Source organism: Anabrus simplex, chromosome X (assembly GCF_040414725.1).
Source record: "Anabrus simplex isolate iqAnaSimp1 chromosome X, ASM4041472v1, whole genome shotgun sequence".
In the NCBI taxonomy this organism is placed as follows: Eukaryota; Metazoa; Arthropoda; class Insecta; order Orthoptera; family Tettigoniidae; genus Anabrus; species Anabrus simplex.
The window spans coordinates 108,867,054-108,884,240 of NC_090279.1; the positions used below are offsets into that span (position 1 = coordinate 108,867,054).

The 17,187-nt window shown below is 39.6% G+C and overlaps 1 protein-coding gene across 1 annotated transcript in view; it reads right to left on the reverse strand.

The window, feature by feature from the left end:
- Positions 1 to 13,511, reverse strand: part of LOC137503083 (F-box/LRR-repeat protein 2-like) — a 154,049-nt gene extending 140,538 nt beyond the window's left edge. Inside the window, exon 1 of the mRNA XM_068230529.1 lies at positions 13,454 to 13,511. The gene's annotated coding sequence lies outside the window, so the exon portion shown is untranslated. The remainder of the gene's footprint in view (positions 1 to 13,453) is intronic.
- Positions 13,512 to 17,187: the final 3,676 nt, after the last annotated feature.

Below are 17,187 nucleotides of genomic sequence, written 5' to 3' on the forward strand. Positions count from 1 at the left end.
GCACTCTGAGGTCATTAAGCAAGGGGAGCTCACTGTAGATAGCATTCCAGATTTCAATAATTTCAGATGAAGGTTCTAACACAAAATCCCAATCAATTTTCAACTGCCAAAGAGACTGCAGGATAAGTTTGCACTTAACTACGGCACATCCTAACAATCCAAGGGGATCAAATATGGAAGCAATGATAGTGAGAATGCTTCTCGTAGTGACTTCCTTAGGTGCTTTCTTCAAATTTATTTGAAACTGAAACTCATCACATTTAGGATGCCACACGATACCTAATGTTTTAATAGCTTCATCCTTAGTGAGGTTACAAGGTGACAACATTTCTCTATCTTCTACAGGGACATTGACAAGAGCTTCCGGACAATTTGACGTCCACTTTCTAAGATGGAAATGTGCACTATCAAGCACAGAAGAGATTTCTGATTGAAGCTCCTTAGCTTCTTCAACTGAACTAGTACCTGTCAGCAGGTCGTCAACATAAAAACAAGAGCGAATGATCTCTGATGCAGTGGGGTGAGATTCCTTGTGTTCATCAGCAAGTTGAACTAGACATCTCGTGGCAAGAAAAGGGGCGGAACTTGTACCGTATGTGACAGTGGTAAGACGGTAGTCCTTGATATCTTCATCAGTAGATTCACGCCACACAATTTTCTGAAGATTTCTGTGGTCAGGATGAATTAGCACACATCTATACAGCTTAGCAATGTCAGCCGTAAGAGCAACAAAATAGGTTCTGAACCTTAAAACAATGGACAGCAAGTCAGGCTGAGTAGTAGGACCAACCATTAACATAGAATTCAATGCTATCCCATTTGATGATTCACAACTTCCATCAAACACAACTCTCAACTTGGTTGTAGTGCTAGAATCCTTGAGCACACAATGATGGGGCAAGTAAAAGCTTACAGAGTTAGAGGTCTCTGGAGGAGCAATTTCCATATGACCCATTTCACTGTATTCACGCATGAAATCTACATACTTCCTTTTCAAGTCTGGAAGCTTAGCAAATTTATTTTCCATCTGTTTGAGCCTTCTAACTGCATTATGCTTAGACTCAGCCACAGGTGGCACTTCAGCACGAATAGGAAGTTTCACAACAAATCTACCAGAATCATCTCTTTGAACACTATTCACAAAGTGTTCTTCACAAGCCCTTTCTTCAGGAGTAAGAACTGGTTGATGAAGTTCTTCCCAGAACCTTTGGAGTTTAGAGTCAATAGAATCAAGTTTCACAAGATTGGCACGACGAGCCTTGGCATTATTCTTAATGCACGATTCAGGGAAAGTGCCTGATAGCACCCAACCAAATTCGGTGTCTAATAAGGCAGGATAACCCTTCTTATGCAAAATGTTAGAAGACATAATTTCATAGTAGACATCAGCACCTAGCAAAATATCAATAGTAGAGGGCTGATTAAATGTCCTATCACTCAAAATAATATCATCAGGAATAACCCAATTGGAACAATCAATTTCCTGCGCAGGGAGTGGACTTGTGATTGTGTTCACGACTGCACAGTTCAACTTCAATGTATAATCTGATACATTTGAGAACAAAACAAGGTTACATGTGGAACTTACAGGAGACACATTCGAATTGCCTATACCAACAATAGGTAGACGACAAGACCTAGTACGGATACCAAGCTTCTTGACAAGATCAGAAGTCACAAAGGATAATTGACTCGCAGAGTCTAACAAAGCTTTAACTAGTATAATCTCTCCTGAGCTATTTTTTATTCCTACACACGCTGTGCTCAGCAAAACATTAGAACCTAGTCCTGAAACAACCTTCATGGCAGTGGGTAAAACAATTGCAGAACTTGTAGCATTCATATTATTATTGTTATTATTGGGACTTGCTTGTTCCTTGTGAACCAATAAGTTGTGGGGCCCATTACACTGGGGGCACTTGTTTTGCTTACACTGTTTAGAAACATGAGAAGCAGAAAAACAACGATAACAAAGTTTATTTTCCCTCACAAACTTGCGACGGTGATCAATGTTTGCTTGTTTGAACTTTCTACAATCAGAAATGCCGTGATTATCAAGTTTGCAAAACCTACAATTCAAGGAAGTGCTATTGTTGGCAATGTGAAGGGCTTTTAGGTTGGATTTTAAGTCTCGTGTTTGCTCAATAACAGGTTTCTTGCATTCTGTTAGCTCTAGTGTTTGACATTTTCTTTCCAAGAAATCAATTAAATTATTTAGTGTGGGAATATCAGTAGAGGCAAATTTGTTTTCCCATTCACTTCTATGGTTGGACTTGATCTTACTTAGAATCAATTCCTGTAGCAAAATTTCATGTAGTGGAACCTGACCCTCTAAATTGTCAATAGCACTAAGATTAGATTTTACTTGGTTTATCAATTTGCGATATTCAACGGAAGATCCACTAGTACAATTATGGAGATTGAGCAAATGTTTTACATGCTGTGAAACAATCAAGCGTTTGTTATTGTATCTTTCATCAACTAAATTCCAAGCAACAGTGAAATTATCAGCACATATGGATAGGTTATCTAACAAATCCCTGGGTTCGCCTTGAAGAGACGACAATAGGTAGTGTAGTCTTTGCACATTGTCAATGCGGGTATTGTTAATAACTAAGCTTTGAAAGGTGTTCCTGAAACTCAAGTATTTTGTCAAATCTCCTTTAAAAACAGGCAATTCAATGGGAGGGAGCTTCAAGCTACAGCTAGATCGAGTAGAGTTATCAGAGACAATGGATGTGTTACTAGGACTCCTGGGTCTTTCAAATGAACAAAGCAATTCTTGAATCCTACCAACTATTGTATCATACCTGTTTTCAAATTCATCATGCTCTCTGAAGTGAGTTTCGCTAGATTTTGAGTCTAATTCACATTCTAAATACTCCCTAACTGCACTGAATTCCTTCCAAATTTCTGGCAACCTATTCTGTTTGGAGATCAGTTCGTAGTGGTTGATATTATCTTGCTTTAAGTAATTTTCAAGGTGAGTTAATGACCTTTTAAGTAGACCACGTTTTTGAACAGCCTTTGCTTCGGATTCAAACACCATGATGAATACCGGTAGTTCAGGTAATCAATTATTGACAAGATAATAATAGAAATCAATCCTACAACTATGGTGACTATACAAACAATGAGCCCTATATTCAGTGCACTGCATTCATTTCGCATTGTTGAAATGAGTGACAGTCTTTGAATGGAACCAACAATGTAGGTAGATGCACAAAAGCATGAAATAACGTATAATAAACCACGTACGTTCTAAAATATGCAAAATACACAAAGCGGCCCAACAAATTATTAGCACGAAATCGTATAATGCCCATGAGAAGTCAAGACAAATCTGTTATTCTATACACGGAAAGTGCTAGCAGTAGGGTTAGGATATCAGGCAGGATGTCTACCCTAGTCAAGATAGGAATAATAAAGACAAATGGAACAGACTTACAGTACATGGCGGTGCTGTATCATTAATCATCACTACCACTGGAAACACTCCTTGGCTGGAATCACATGCCCAAAGTGACTGGAAAGTCCAAAGCATGACGGCTGCGATGTAATGTTCACTGGAGTCCAAATTTCAAGTAGCATTTAACATCTCGAACATCAGGGTATCAGATAAAGGCTGGCGTAAACAGCTCACAAGAACAAATGCAATAAATAGCACGTGGTAACTTCCACAGATTGTTAACGTGCGATATCAAAGCAGTTCCAAAACAATGTAGACTTCGTTGAAATCTCAATATGACGAATTCAAACATTCGTAGTAATTAGCCTTAAGCACGACATCCTGGTGTTTTTATACAATAACTGTTCACGATGCTTTTCGCGCCAAGCTCGTTGCTATGTTCAAACGGCGATTCCAGGCAGCAATTCATGACGATAACAATTTTTAGGTGACTAGCACAATGTTCAAAGTTCACAATGATTCTCATCGCGGCCCGGAAGGACCAAAATTTTATGTTGCGAACGACGAAACAACATATCGGCCGCACATAACAAAGTTCAGTTCCATAGGCGCACAAATACAATTTTGAAACAAATCAAATGGAGGACCAGACTGCCCCAAACGAGCAGACACAAACACATCACTCACAAGGTGATTCAAACATTTATTACACATGAATAAAACACTGCATATTTACACATTATGTACAACAAATTCGGAGGTACACCAAAACACGTGTACTGCTGCCGGTCGCCATGTTCAGTGTCTGTGTATAAAACAAAAACGCAGCAGCACATTGCCAACTATTACAACATGAAATGCGGCAGACGAGTACCAACACAAAAGCCGCAACATCTAGAGTACTAATTTTGATCTTAATGGAACGTGTTGTGATTATTGGGATTTGATTATTTGGACTCGGAAGACGGCGATAAATTATGTATGTAAAGGATTTATTCTTTTGTTTGTTTTGGTTTTCCTCAGTATGTGAATTTTGGAATTGTTTAATTTGTTTGAAGTCGATATGATTTTGAAATTATTTGATTGTCATGGTAATTCTGGTGCATCCTGTACCACACGCGCCACATCGGCGTGGGAGATTTCCGGTTTCGTAAAGTTGCACAAATTTCGTAATTTTTCTAGAGGCTTCCTAAATGTTCCTTGTCAGCACTATTTTTTCTGCGCTCCTATTGGAGAAAATAAAAGGAAATGTGATTGGTAGGTGAAGGAAATCATCGTACGCTCATTGGCCGTGGTAATATTTCATAATTTCCGGGGAGAAGCGTTGTCGCTGGAGCCTTGCTCTGCGAGGGCGTCTTTTCTGTTTGACCACTGAAGGGAACGGTCACCTTCCAAGGTACGGGTCTTCTTGGCCCCGCCATCCGGTAAGCACTGATTAATATTTTTTAACTTTTCTGGTATTCTGTTTCAAATGTAGTGTTTCATTTTATTTATCTTGCCGGAGCGTACCCGTGTTTCCTTCTGCTTCCAAATGTTATAATTATGACTTAGCCGTTTCGGTAAGTCGCTTCACTTTGTTAAGAGATAGTTCCCGTTTGTTGTTTTGTAAATTAATTGTTATACGCCTTTCGAAGTAATCCTTATCAGTAATATTTTTCTCGGGACTATCTCATTCATTCCGCTTCATCGTGGATTATTCATCTTTAGGTCGGGTACCCTTTCTCAGAAGTGTTTTTGAGGGGGCTACCCACCGAAGATGCTCTGCTCCATGATTACACGTAAATTATTTTTCCTTTTTAGATGTATCTCTTCACTTTAGTATAACGTTACCTTCCTTTATTTATTTCGAACTGTTTTGGGTTTTTAAAGGTAACGCCACGACAGTGGAACGTCATGTGTGATGTTCCGGTGTAAAATAAATTTAATTACTAAATGCTACCCTCATGTAAATTGTAATGGTTGTTGAAATTATGCCGTCATTATTTTAATTGTATCTTGGTTATTGCTTTATATATGAAATCGAATCTAACTTGTTAAGTAAAGTTTAGGATTACATTGACTTCGCTTCTTCAGTGTTACCAATACCTTCCACCGCCTGGATATGGTTCCCAGCCGTTTCCCGGTTATCCTTTCTTAATAGTCATGTTGGTTAAACTGTTTGTTTATTTCCTGTGATTAATGTGCTTGCAAATTTAATTTCGTACATGTTGACGTGCCTAGTGTACAGTACTTTTGGTGAAAGCATTACGGTAGCAAACATTTTCTCTTCATTAAACCTATTAATTGTAACCTTACCCTTTGGAGAGGTTGCAGTATGTTAGCAGAGCTTTGGGTTGCTGAAGAAGCAAAGTTGACGGTAATTCGGTGGTTATAACCTAAAATTTAATTCAAGTATTATCTCGTAGTTTCCTTTTTTTATCAACATGTCTCGTGCTATCCCAGGTCCGTTCCATTTGAGGAAGGAGGAATTAGCTTACGAACTTCGTATTCGTAAGTTGAATTCGACAGGAAAGGTTAAGGATGACACGAGCTTGTTGAAACAATCGCTAAATGAACCTGTTTTCGTCCCAGGGTTATCAACAGATGAAGTGTGCGCATCTTTGTCGATTGTTAGAGATAAAATTGTAGAATATAAAGCCATTATTATGTCATTTTGTTCTTCTAAACCGTCCGATGCACAGTTAGCACGTGCGAAAGGCCAAGTGCAGCATTACGTGGACAGGATTCGCGATCTGTTGGCGCATAATTTATCTGAAGATGAGCGATGTGAGTGCGAATCGTTGTTATTGCAGTTTTGTGATATTTCTGATAAAATTGTTGGATTGCTGGAAGGTAATTCTTTGCCTAGCTCAAGTTCAGTAGTTAATGTACCCGTCACTTGTAATGATGTTTCCCTGCAATCTTTTCCTGCTGTAGTTACCAGTGCTTCTCTGCCCGTGAATAATTATAGTGGTGCTTCTTGTACGCAAGTTACTATGTCAACTGTTCCTATGGGAACTGTTAATTCTACCGTGTCTTTATCTCATCCTCCGGTTGCGACCCAAGTTGTTTCTCTTCCTATTGTACAAAGATATCCCCATGTCCAAGTGTCACCTGTAATAAATTCTTCTGGGGTGTCACAGATGTGTGAAAATGTGTCGCAAATGCGAATATCTGTGCCGGTTTCTATGCAATCTAACCTCAGTCCTAACCTCACTTTTAGTACTCCTACCCTATCCCAGGAGCGTTCAAATCAAGATTTCTTTACTACTGTATTGCCTTCTTGTAACCAATCCAGTGCTGTTCAGGTACCTACTACTCCTGCTGCTTCTCAAATTTTTTCAAACTTACCTCACCCATTAACTGCTATATTTAAGGGTGTATCTAAGTTCACCGCTAATTCGATTGACGAAGTCATAGTATTTCTACGTTTTTTGGTTGAATTTAAAGATCAGAGTATAGTGTATTCCTTAAGTCGTGACAATTTCTTCCAAGTCTTATATCCACATGTATCTGGAGCTCTTTCTGAGCATGTCATAAGAGCCATTTCAGAAAAGTGGACAGTTGACCAATTTCATGCACATGTGCTTGAGTTTTTTATTCCTTCCCGTGCTTTGTCTTCTTTGGTTCAGAAGCATTATTTTCGAGTACAGTATTTGAATGAAACATTGTCGGAATACATCCAGGACATTAAGTTCAATGCTCGGATCTTCATGCTAAACTATTCTGAGTCTCAAATGGTTGCTAGCATTATTGAGGGTCTTGCACCAAATTACCGGTCGTATCTTGCTCTGTCACCTCGACCCGCTACATTCGCTCAGTTGGAAGCTATTACTGTTTCTGCTGAAGGCATTAGGTATGCCGACCAGTTACGAGTCGCCTTAGCTCCTCCTCCTATGAGCATGTCTTCTCAGGTCACTAGTACCGTTTCTACTTCTTCCAAGCCACGTAATTCACGTGCATGTTATAGTTGTGGTTCTACGGATCACTTCCAGCGGAATTGTCCTAAGATTGGGCCCTTAGGCAATTCAAAACCTGTCATGGGTGGTCAACTTCAAAATTTCCAAAGGAACTGTCCTAAGATTGAGCCCTTAGGCAATTCAATTCCGAATGAGAATAGAGTTTCTCCCTCCACTAGTTCTTGCAGATATTGTGGGTCAAATAGACACTTCTCAAGACAGTGTCCTCGCAATTCTTCCGGCTCTGGGCGTTCTGGTAATAGTAATCCCAGATGACTAGCCGCCGATCCTGGTGCCAAAACTTATAGTGTACCTTCATGTTTCGTCTGTTATCGCTGTCAATTAGTTGATGATTTACCCGACCCTGTAGTCGATTATAAGCTTCAGTCTGACCCTAGTGTCAATTTTCCAAAATCTTGTGGTATTTCTGCTATTCCTCCATGTAAATTACCTTACATTTGCCTAGAAGTGAACAATGAACCAGTTTGTGCTCTAGTTGATTCTGGAAGTAGCCTCACCTTGATGAGTGAAAATTTGTATAACTCTGTGAAATCTGTTTGTAAGTTCCCTGATTTAACACCTGTGTCTTTAACCTGCCATACGGCTAATTCTAATTCCTTGAATTTGATTGGAAGTCTGAATCTCAAAATTAGGATACGTAATTTCACATGGAAAATGCCCGTGGTAGTGGTGAAAGATTTATCTTGTCCTTTCATTCTCGGTGCAAATTTTATTGCCAAAACTGGTATGGTTTTGGATCTTCAATATAATAAGTTCCAGTTTAAGTTTTCTATGAGGATCTTTACATTGTGTAACCGTTCTCCTATCCTTCCTTATCATGTCAGTGCTGTGTCTGAGGACACAAGTGAACCAAAAGCTTTCGACTTTGATCATTTGCCTGATGATCAGGCCAACCAGCTTAGGAATCTTTGCGATAAATTTCCTGATGTGTTCACTGACAAGTTAGGTGTGACCAATGTTTTGGAGTATAAAATTGAAGTAACTGACAATGTACCTGTTCGTTCTCCTCCGTACCGGTTGTCGCCTCCTAAGATGAAAGCCCTTAAGGCTATCATCGACCAAATGCTTGCTGATGGTGTAATACGTCCTTCTAAATCTGCGTACTCTACTCCCATATTTCTAGTCCCTAAACCACAGGGTGGTTTTCGGCCTGTAATAGACTATCGAATGTTGAATAAGCGAGTTGTGCTTCAATCTGTTCCACTTCCTGACTTGCACTCTTGTTTCTCTTGGTTTGCTAATGCCAAAATTTTTACCACTTTTGATCTGAATCAGGCGTACTATCAGATACCTCTTGCTGAGGAATCCAAGCATCTCACAGCTTTTGCTACTGACTGGAACCTCTATGAATTTGAGCGCGTGCCGTTCGGACTGGCAACGGGAGCTGCTGTTTTGACCCGGCTGCTGGATAACGTGTTGTCAGACATTAAATTCAAATTCGTTTATAATTATCTTGATGATTTGGTAATTTTTAGCGAAACTTTTGAAGAACACCTTGCTCATATTAATGAAGTCCTTGAAAGGCTACGTAAAGCAGGACTAACCCTTAAGGCTAGCAAAGTGACTTTCGCACAGCCTCAGATGTCCTTCCTAGGGCATATCGTGTCCGAGAAAGGCGTTTCGGTTGACCAATCTCGTACTGCAGCTATCCAAAATTTTCCTACTCCTAAAGATGTCAAAGCTGTCGCTAGGTTCGTTGGTATGGTCAATTTCTTCCGTAAATTTATCCCTAATTTCGCTGAAAGAGCAGCCCCATTAAATGCCTTGAGGAGAAAAGATGCTAAATTTGAGTGGGGTGATGCCCAACTTGAAGCTTTCTATGATCTGAAATCTGCTTTATGTAATGCTCCTGTGCTGGCGATGCCAGATTTTTCTAAACGTTTCATTCTCCAAACCGACGCCTCATCTACAGGTATATCTGGTGTTCTCCTTCAGGAATTTGAAGAGGGACGTCGTCCTATCTCTTATGCTTCACGTAGTCTAAATCCTGCTGAACGCAACTATTCTATATATGAGTTGGAAGCCTTAGCTGTTGTTTTCTCCTTGGAGAAATTTAGAATGTATCTTGAACATCTACCTTTTGATCTTGAAACAGACAATCAGGCATTGAGTTGGGTACTGGCCAAGCCAAGAAGAACTGGTCGCCTTGCGCGTTGGGCAGTACGCATCTCAGCTTTTCAATTTGAAGCTCGTCACATTCGTGGAACTCAAAATGTCATTGCCGACACTCTTAGTAGAATGTTCTACCCTGGCAGTTCTGATCCTCAATTAGAATCCGCTGATCCCTCTCCTGAACAAGTTTCGGCCTTTGTTAATGTGGTTTTGACCAATTCCCCTGTCCTTTTCAAAGATATTTCTAAACATCAGGAAGACGATCCTGAATTGAAGGGTATTATTGACAGGATTAAATCTGGTGAACAGGTCAAACCGTATGCCCTCAAAAATGGTGTTTTATGTTGTCCTGCTCGTGGGCGCAGAGACCTCAAAATTGTTGTACCTTCTAATCTAGTCCCTGCTCTTTTCAAATATTTCCATGAATCCCCTGTTGGCGGACACCTTGGTGTATTTAAAACCAGGGAGAAAATTCGTAAGCATTTTATTTGGAAATCCATGGATGGTGAAATTCGCACTATGGTTAAATCTTGCAAAACCTGCAACATCAGTAAACCCGCTCCTAATACCCGCCTTGGTCTGTTGTCATCTGAGCAAGCTTCTCGCCCAATGGAGAGACTATTTATCGACTACATTGGACCATTCCCGCGTTCACGGACCGGCCATCGTTTCATACTTGTGTGTGTTGATGCGTTCTCGCGTTTTACATGGCTGTTCCCTACTCGCATGGCTAATGCTAGTACTACTATTTCTTGCTTAAAACAGATCTTTGCTTCATTTGGACCCTGTCAATTTTTGGTGAGTGATAATGCTAGAGCTTTTACATCTGTGCAATTCCGTAATTTCTGTTTTGATCTATCTATCTCTCATGTGACTACCACACCTTATTATCCCAGGCCTAATTATGCTGAAAGAGTTAATCGGAACCTAAGATCTGCTCTTATTGCATACCATTCTTCTGACCACTCAAAGTGGGATTCTTCACTTAATTGGCTATCATTTGCTTTCAATACTGCTATTCATGAAAGTCACAAGCAAACTCCTGCTTCATTGATGCTAGCGTTCACCCCTAATTCTCCACTTTCTAATCTGTGGTCCATTAACGATCTCCTGCCTGATGTCGCTAATCCAGAAACGATCCGTGCTGCTTGGCATCGTGCGCGTAAAAATTTGAAGGTTTATTACGCTAAAGTTCAACGTAACTATAATCACGGGCGAAGACCGCACAATCTGTCTGTGGGTGACCAGGTCTATGTAAAGACTCATCCCATTAGTAGTGCTGCGGACCATGTAATAAGCAAGTTATCCCCCAGATTTCGAGGTCCCTGCACAATTTTGAAATTTTTAACCCCTGTATCATTGTTAGTCAGTGATCCTGAAAGAAAGAGGATCAGCCGTGTGCATTTATCTCAGATAAAAATTCCCTAGTTATGAGATAATACTTTAGAAACTATTTTGTTTTGGGGTAGTGATAAGGAATTAGTTGTAAGCAAATTTTTAATTAGTGCGCACAATTTTTCGGGTTTTATAGTTTATTATTTAGTTAAGTCTCTTTAGTTGTAATGGAAAGGTCATTTATGATCACATTAGATATAATTTAGTATGTATTGTGGGGTAGAATTAAGATCTTCGTAACTAGGGATTATTGTCAAATTGTGGAATCAGGGTAAACTCCGGTAGAGTTTTTGAGTTTCTTTAAACTATTTCTTAAATTTCATCTTAAGTTATCCATAGTGCTTGCCGGAATGGGGGGGCTAAGATAGTCCCAAACCTGTGGGGGAACCTCCCAAATGAAGGTCGAGGAGACACCGGTTAGGTGCCTCCAAGCTCTTGTCCACCAGGGTGGCTTTAGCTTCATATTCCCTGTCTGCTGCGGGTAAATTTCTGTTGCAGTGGCCGGAGGGGGATACCATCCCCATTTCTGCTGTCGTGCCTAGTGGAGAGGTACATTATGTCTTGGGCCCTGCCGTTCTGCACTGCATTCCAGTGACCTGAGGCACAGATGACAATTACTGTTCTTGCCTGACAACTTGACGTCCCTAATCCAAGAGGGAACCGTCTGCATGGTGGTGACCATCATCCCATGCCAAGATTCTGAATAATTACCAGACATACTCTGACGTGGCCATTAGTGGCACGTGATATCACCTATACTTGGACATGTCAATTTACAGCGCTGTAACCAGATGTGCCAATGACGCCAGTCGTGCTAGGCTGTGCGCAGTCACCCAGTTTGAACTGTAATGTTGAGGCTGAAGACAATGGCCGCGTTGTCAGTCACATCAACAGCAAGAACTCGTGGTGCTACAGTGTAAATAAAACAGAAAAACCAAGAACTCGATTCAAAAGATGTCTCTTATTTGTGTTAAATTTTTTTTTTCAGTGAACGTTTCATTTTTTTTTTTAAAGAAAATAATTTCAGTGTGGTGTTTTATGAACATTCTTATATGTCCTTTGTTTTCAGTGACACTTTTCCTTTGTTTTTCAGCGTTTTATTTTTAAGGTGTTTTGTTATTTTCTAAACTATGCTGTAACTGAACTGCTAAAATTGTGATCAAAATTTTTATTTTTGGAGCGGTGCTCCAAATTAAAGGGGGGGAGTATGTTGTGATTATTGGGATTTGATTATTTGGACTCGGAAGACGGCGATAAATTATGTATGTAAAGGATTTATTCTTTTGTTTGTTTTGGTTTTCCTCAGTATGTGAATTTTGGAATTGTTTAATTTGTTTGAAGTCGATATGATTTTGAAATTATTTGATTGTCATGGTAATTCTGGTGCATCCTGTACCACACGCGCCACATCGGCGTGGGAGATTTCCGGTTTCGTAAAGTTGCACAAATTTCGTAATTTTTCTAGAGGCTTCCTAAATGTTCCTTGTCAGCACTATTTTTTCTGCGCTCCTATTGGAGAAAATAAAAGGAAATGTGATTGGTAGGTGAAGGAAATCATTGTACGCTCATTGGCCGTGGTAATATTTCATAATTTCCGGGGAGAAGCGTTGTCGCTGGAGCCTTGCTCTGCGAGGGCGTCTTTTCTGTTTGACCACTGAAGGGAACGGTCACCTTCCAAGGTACGGGTCTTCTTGGCCCCGCCATCCGGTAAGCACTGATTAATATTTTTTAACTTTTCTGGTATTCTGTTTCAAATGTAGTGTTTCATTTTATTTATCTTGCCGGAGCGTACCCGTGTTTCCTTCTGCTTCCAAATGTTATAATTATGACTTAGCCGTTTCGGTAAGTCGCTTCACTTTGTTAAGAGATAGTTCCCGTTTGTTGTTTTGTAAATTAATTGTTATACGCCTTTCGAAGTAATCCTTATCAGTAATATTTTTCTCGGGACTATCTCATTCATTCCGCTTCATCGTGGATTATTCATCTTTAGGTCGGGTACCCTTTCTCAGAAGTGTTTTTGAGGGGGCTACCCACCGAAGATGCTCTGCTCCATGATTACACGTAAATTATTTTTCCTTTTTAGATGTATCTCTTCACTTTAGTATAACGTTACCTTCCTTTATTTATTTCGAACTGTTTTGGGTTTTTAAAGGTAACGCCACGACAGTGGAACGTCATGTGTGACGTTCCGGTGTAAAATAAATTTAATTACTAAATGCTACCCTCATGTAAATTGTAATGGTTGTTGAAATTATGCCGTCATTATTTTAATTGTATCTTGGTTATTGCTTTATATATGAAATCGAATCTAACTTGTTAAGTAAAGTTTAGGATTACATTGACTTCGCTTCTTCAGTGTTACCAATACCTTCCACCGCCTGGATATGGTTCCCAGCCGTTTCCCGGTTATCCTTTCTTAATAGTCATGTTGGTTAAACTGTTTGTTTATTTCCTGTGATTAATGTGCTTGCAAATTTAATTTCGTACATGTTGACGTGCCTAGTGTACAGTACTTTTGGTGAAAGCATTACGGTAGCAAACATTTTCTCTTCATTAAACCTATTAATTGTAACCTTACCCTTTGGAGAGGTTGACCAGACTGCCCCAAACGAGCAGACACAAACACATCACTCACAAGGTGATTCAAACATTTATTACACATGAATAAAACACTGCATATTTACACACTATGTACAACAAATTCGGAGGTACACCAAAACACGTGTACTGCTGCCGGTCGCCATGTTCAGTGTCTGTGTATAAAACAAAAACGCAGCAGCACATTGCCAACTATTACAAAATGAAATGCGGCAGACGAGTACCAACACAAAAGCCGCAACATCTAGAGTACTAATTTTGATCTTAATGGAACGTGTTTATCCCAAAGAAGATTTTTCACAAGATGATATGATAAAACTGTGCTCCATTTTGTATGCTTCTAGTGATTTCTGCAGATGGTCAGCTGTCTGTTGTTACTACTCTGCGAAGATAACGGAACGGATGGACTTGTTCCAACTTGGATCCATCTGGAGTGATGTTAGTACGGATGTTCTGTCGACTAACAGGCCACACTGTCGTTTTGAACTTGCTTATCTTGAGACCAAATTGCTTGAATATAGCATTCCAGTCATTCAGCTTCTCTTGTAGTTCAGCCTCACTATCACCCCATATCACCACATCATCTGCAAACTTCTCTCAATTTGGCATAAATTACAGATATGATGTTTGACGACAGAAAAGAAATCCATATTTGATTGCACTAGTTTGAAAATCTTAATTTTGTTTCCCAGTTTCACACCAGGCAAATGCTGGAGCTGTATCTTAATTAATGACATGGCCATTTCCTTCTCACCGGGCGAGTTGGCCGTGCGCGTAGAGGTGCGTGGCTGTGAGCTTGCATCCGGGAGATAGTAGGTTCGAATCCCACTATCGGCAGCCCTGAAAATGGTTTTCCGTGGTTTCCCATTTTCACACCAGGCAAATGCTGGGGCTGTACCTTAATTAAGGCCACGGCCGCTTCCTTCCAACTCCTAGGCCTTTCCTATCCCATCGTCGCCATAAGACCTATCTGTGTCGGTGCGACGTAAAACCCCTAGCAAAAAAAAAAAAAATTTCCTTCTCACTCCTAGTCCTTTCCTTTGCCATCGTTGCCACAAGACATGTCTGTGTCGGTGCGACATAAAGCAACTTGTAAAAAAAATCCTAATTTGCTTACACAGGAGTTCTCTACTCTCTTGTCGAACACAGCAACCACCATTCGACGAGATTCTTCGCATCCTCAACCACACAAACGTGCAACTTACAACAGGCTAGTCTTTCGTGCCTTTAATATTCCTATGTCTAAGAAAGATTTAAGAAACAAATTGAATACTATCCGCGCTATTGCTGAATTCAACAGCTACAACAACTTTTTCATAGATCGAATAATGAACTAATTCAAGCACCGTCCCAAAACCACTTTAACTCAACACCTGCATTTTACACTTTTACTTTTAATAAAGATGTTTATAAAGTCACCAACATCTTCAATAAGCACAGTGTAAAAATAACTTTTAGAACTAACAACAGGAATGGAGATATCTTACGTAACTCTACCTTACTATCAAAGGGTAGGAAGGGTCCACCTACACAGTACCGTTAGAATGTATATTGTCTTATAAAACTGGGACTAGTTTCGACCTCATGTATATTGGGTCATTTTCAGCCATGCTCCAATTGGAAAACATAAGCACACCTATAACCAATAATAATATAAACCCTCTGGTATGACACAATTTACTGTCTGAATTTCAAACATTGATGAGGTCCGAACAACATATCCAAACTTGAAACTAAATGACACATCAAACTGCTGTGGTTGATGCCGAACTATTTTGGCATTCCTACAGTAGCCAATGTTCTTGAGTTGATCTGGGAGTTGGTATCCTTATCTGTGTAGACGAGCAATTTGATTGATAATTTATGTTTGATCATTAGTAATATGGGTAATGACTTACGTAGCTTTAAGGGAAACATTCGTAATATGAATAGGTATTCCTTTTCATCAGATATAGTGATCTATTGTTTAATTTGTTTTGAAGTGAATGTCTGAAAGGAAAATAATTTGAAGTAAAAAATTGAGAAAAGAAGGGAAGCTAGAAGATCGAGATAAATATGTATAGCTATATGAGACTCACTCCTATGTTCTTCGTAAGTTGTGTGCACTTGGTACGGATGCCAACACCAGACTGATTGTCGAGAGGGAGTAGGAGTATAGCTTATGATGGCAGGGATTATAGGAGGGATGTGTGAGAAGGGGCGGGTAGGTAGATTTGAAATGATTGGTGGACGTAATGTGTCTTTTTTCTGTTTATACTTTGTGCATATAGGAATTTATACAGCGTATGATGCTTCATTTGACAATCGTTTGAAAGTTTGGCAGTTTGGGTTTAGGAAAGGTTATTCCACTGAAGCTGAGCTTGTAGGATTTCAGCAAGATATAGCAGATATCCTGGATTCAGGAGGCCAGATGGACTGTATTGCGATTGACCTATCTAAGGCATTTGATAGGGTAGATCATGGAAGACTACTGGCAAAAATGAGTGCTATTTTACTAGAAAAAAAAAGTGACTGAATGGGTGGCTATATTTCTAGAAAATAGAACTCAGAGAATTAGAGTAGGCGAAGCTTTATCTGACCCTGTAATAATTAAGAGGGGAATTCCTCAAGGACCTTTATGTTTTCTTGTATATATCAATGATATGTGTAAAGAAGTGGAATCAGAGATAAGGCTGTTTGCAGATGATGTTATTCTGTACAGAGTGATAAATAAGTTACAAGATTGTGAGCGGCTGCAGGGTGACCTCGATAGTCTTGTGAGATGGACGGTGGGCAGTGGTATGATGATAAACGGGGTTAAAAGTCAGGTTGTGAGTTTCACTCTGAGTTTTAATTACTGCGTCGATGGGGTGAAAGTTCCTTTTGGGGATCATTGTAAGTAGAGGGGAATCGTGTAATATGGAATACCATGTACTTTTGGCAGTATAACATCTTACCGAAATCAATTAGGTAATATAAATAAATATGGTTTGAAACTTCAAATAATTAGCTATGATTCCCTATATTTTTTAACTATAAATTTTTAATGTCTTCAAGTCAAAATATTTTTTTTCAAAAAGTTACGCCTGGCGGGTAATACAGAATAGTCGGGTAAATAATATGTAAAATATAACACAACTTCAAGAACTTCTTTCAGTTATATTTAACTAACATTCGTACAGGTGGATGTACATAAATTTTTAAAAAATCAAAAGACTACATACATACATACATTATCATTATAGACTGTTGTGCCTTTCAGCGTTCAGTCTGCAAGCCTCTGTGAATTTACTAAACGTCGCCACAATCCTCGATTGGCAGCTAGCGTTGTGGCCTCATTTAATTCTATACCTCTTATCTTAAAATCGTTAGAAACCGAGTCTAACCATTGTCGTCTTGGTCTACCTCTACTTCTCTTACCCTCCATAGCAGAGTCCATTATTCTCCTAGGTAACCTATCCTCCTCCATTCTCCTCACATGACCCCACCACCGAAGCCAGTTTATGCGTACAGCTTCATCCATCGAGTTCATTTCTAAATTAGCCTTTATCTCCTCATTCCGAGTACCATCCTGCCATTGTTCCCACCTGTTTGTACCAGCAATCATTCTTGCTACTTTCATGTCTGTTACTTCTAACTTATGAATAAGATATCCTGAGTCCACCCAACTTTTGCTCCCGTAAAGCAAAGTTGGTCTGAAAACAGACCGATGTAAAGATAGTTTCGTCTGGGAGC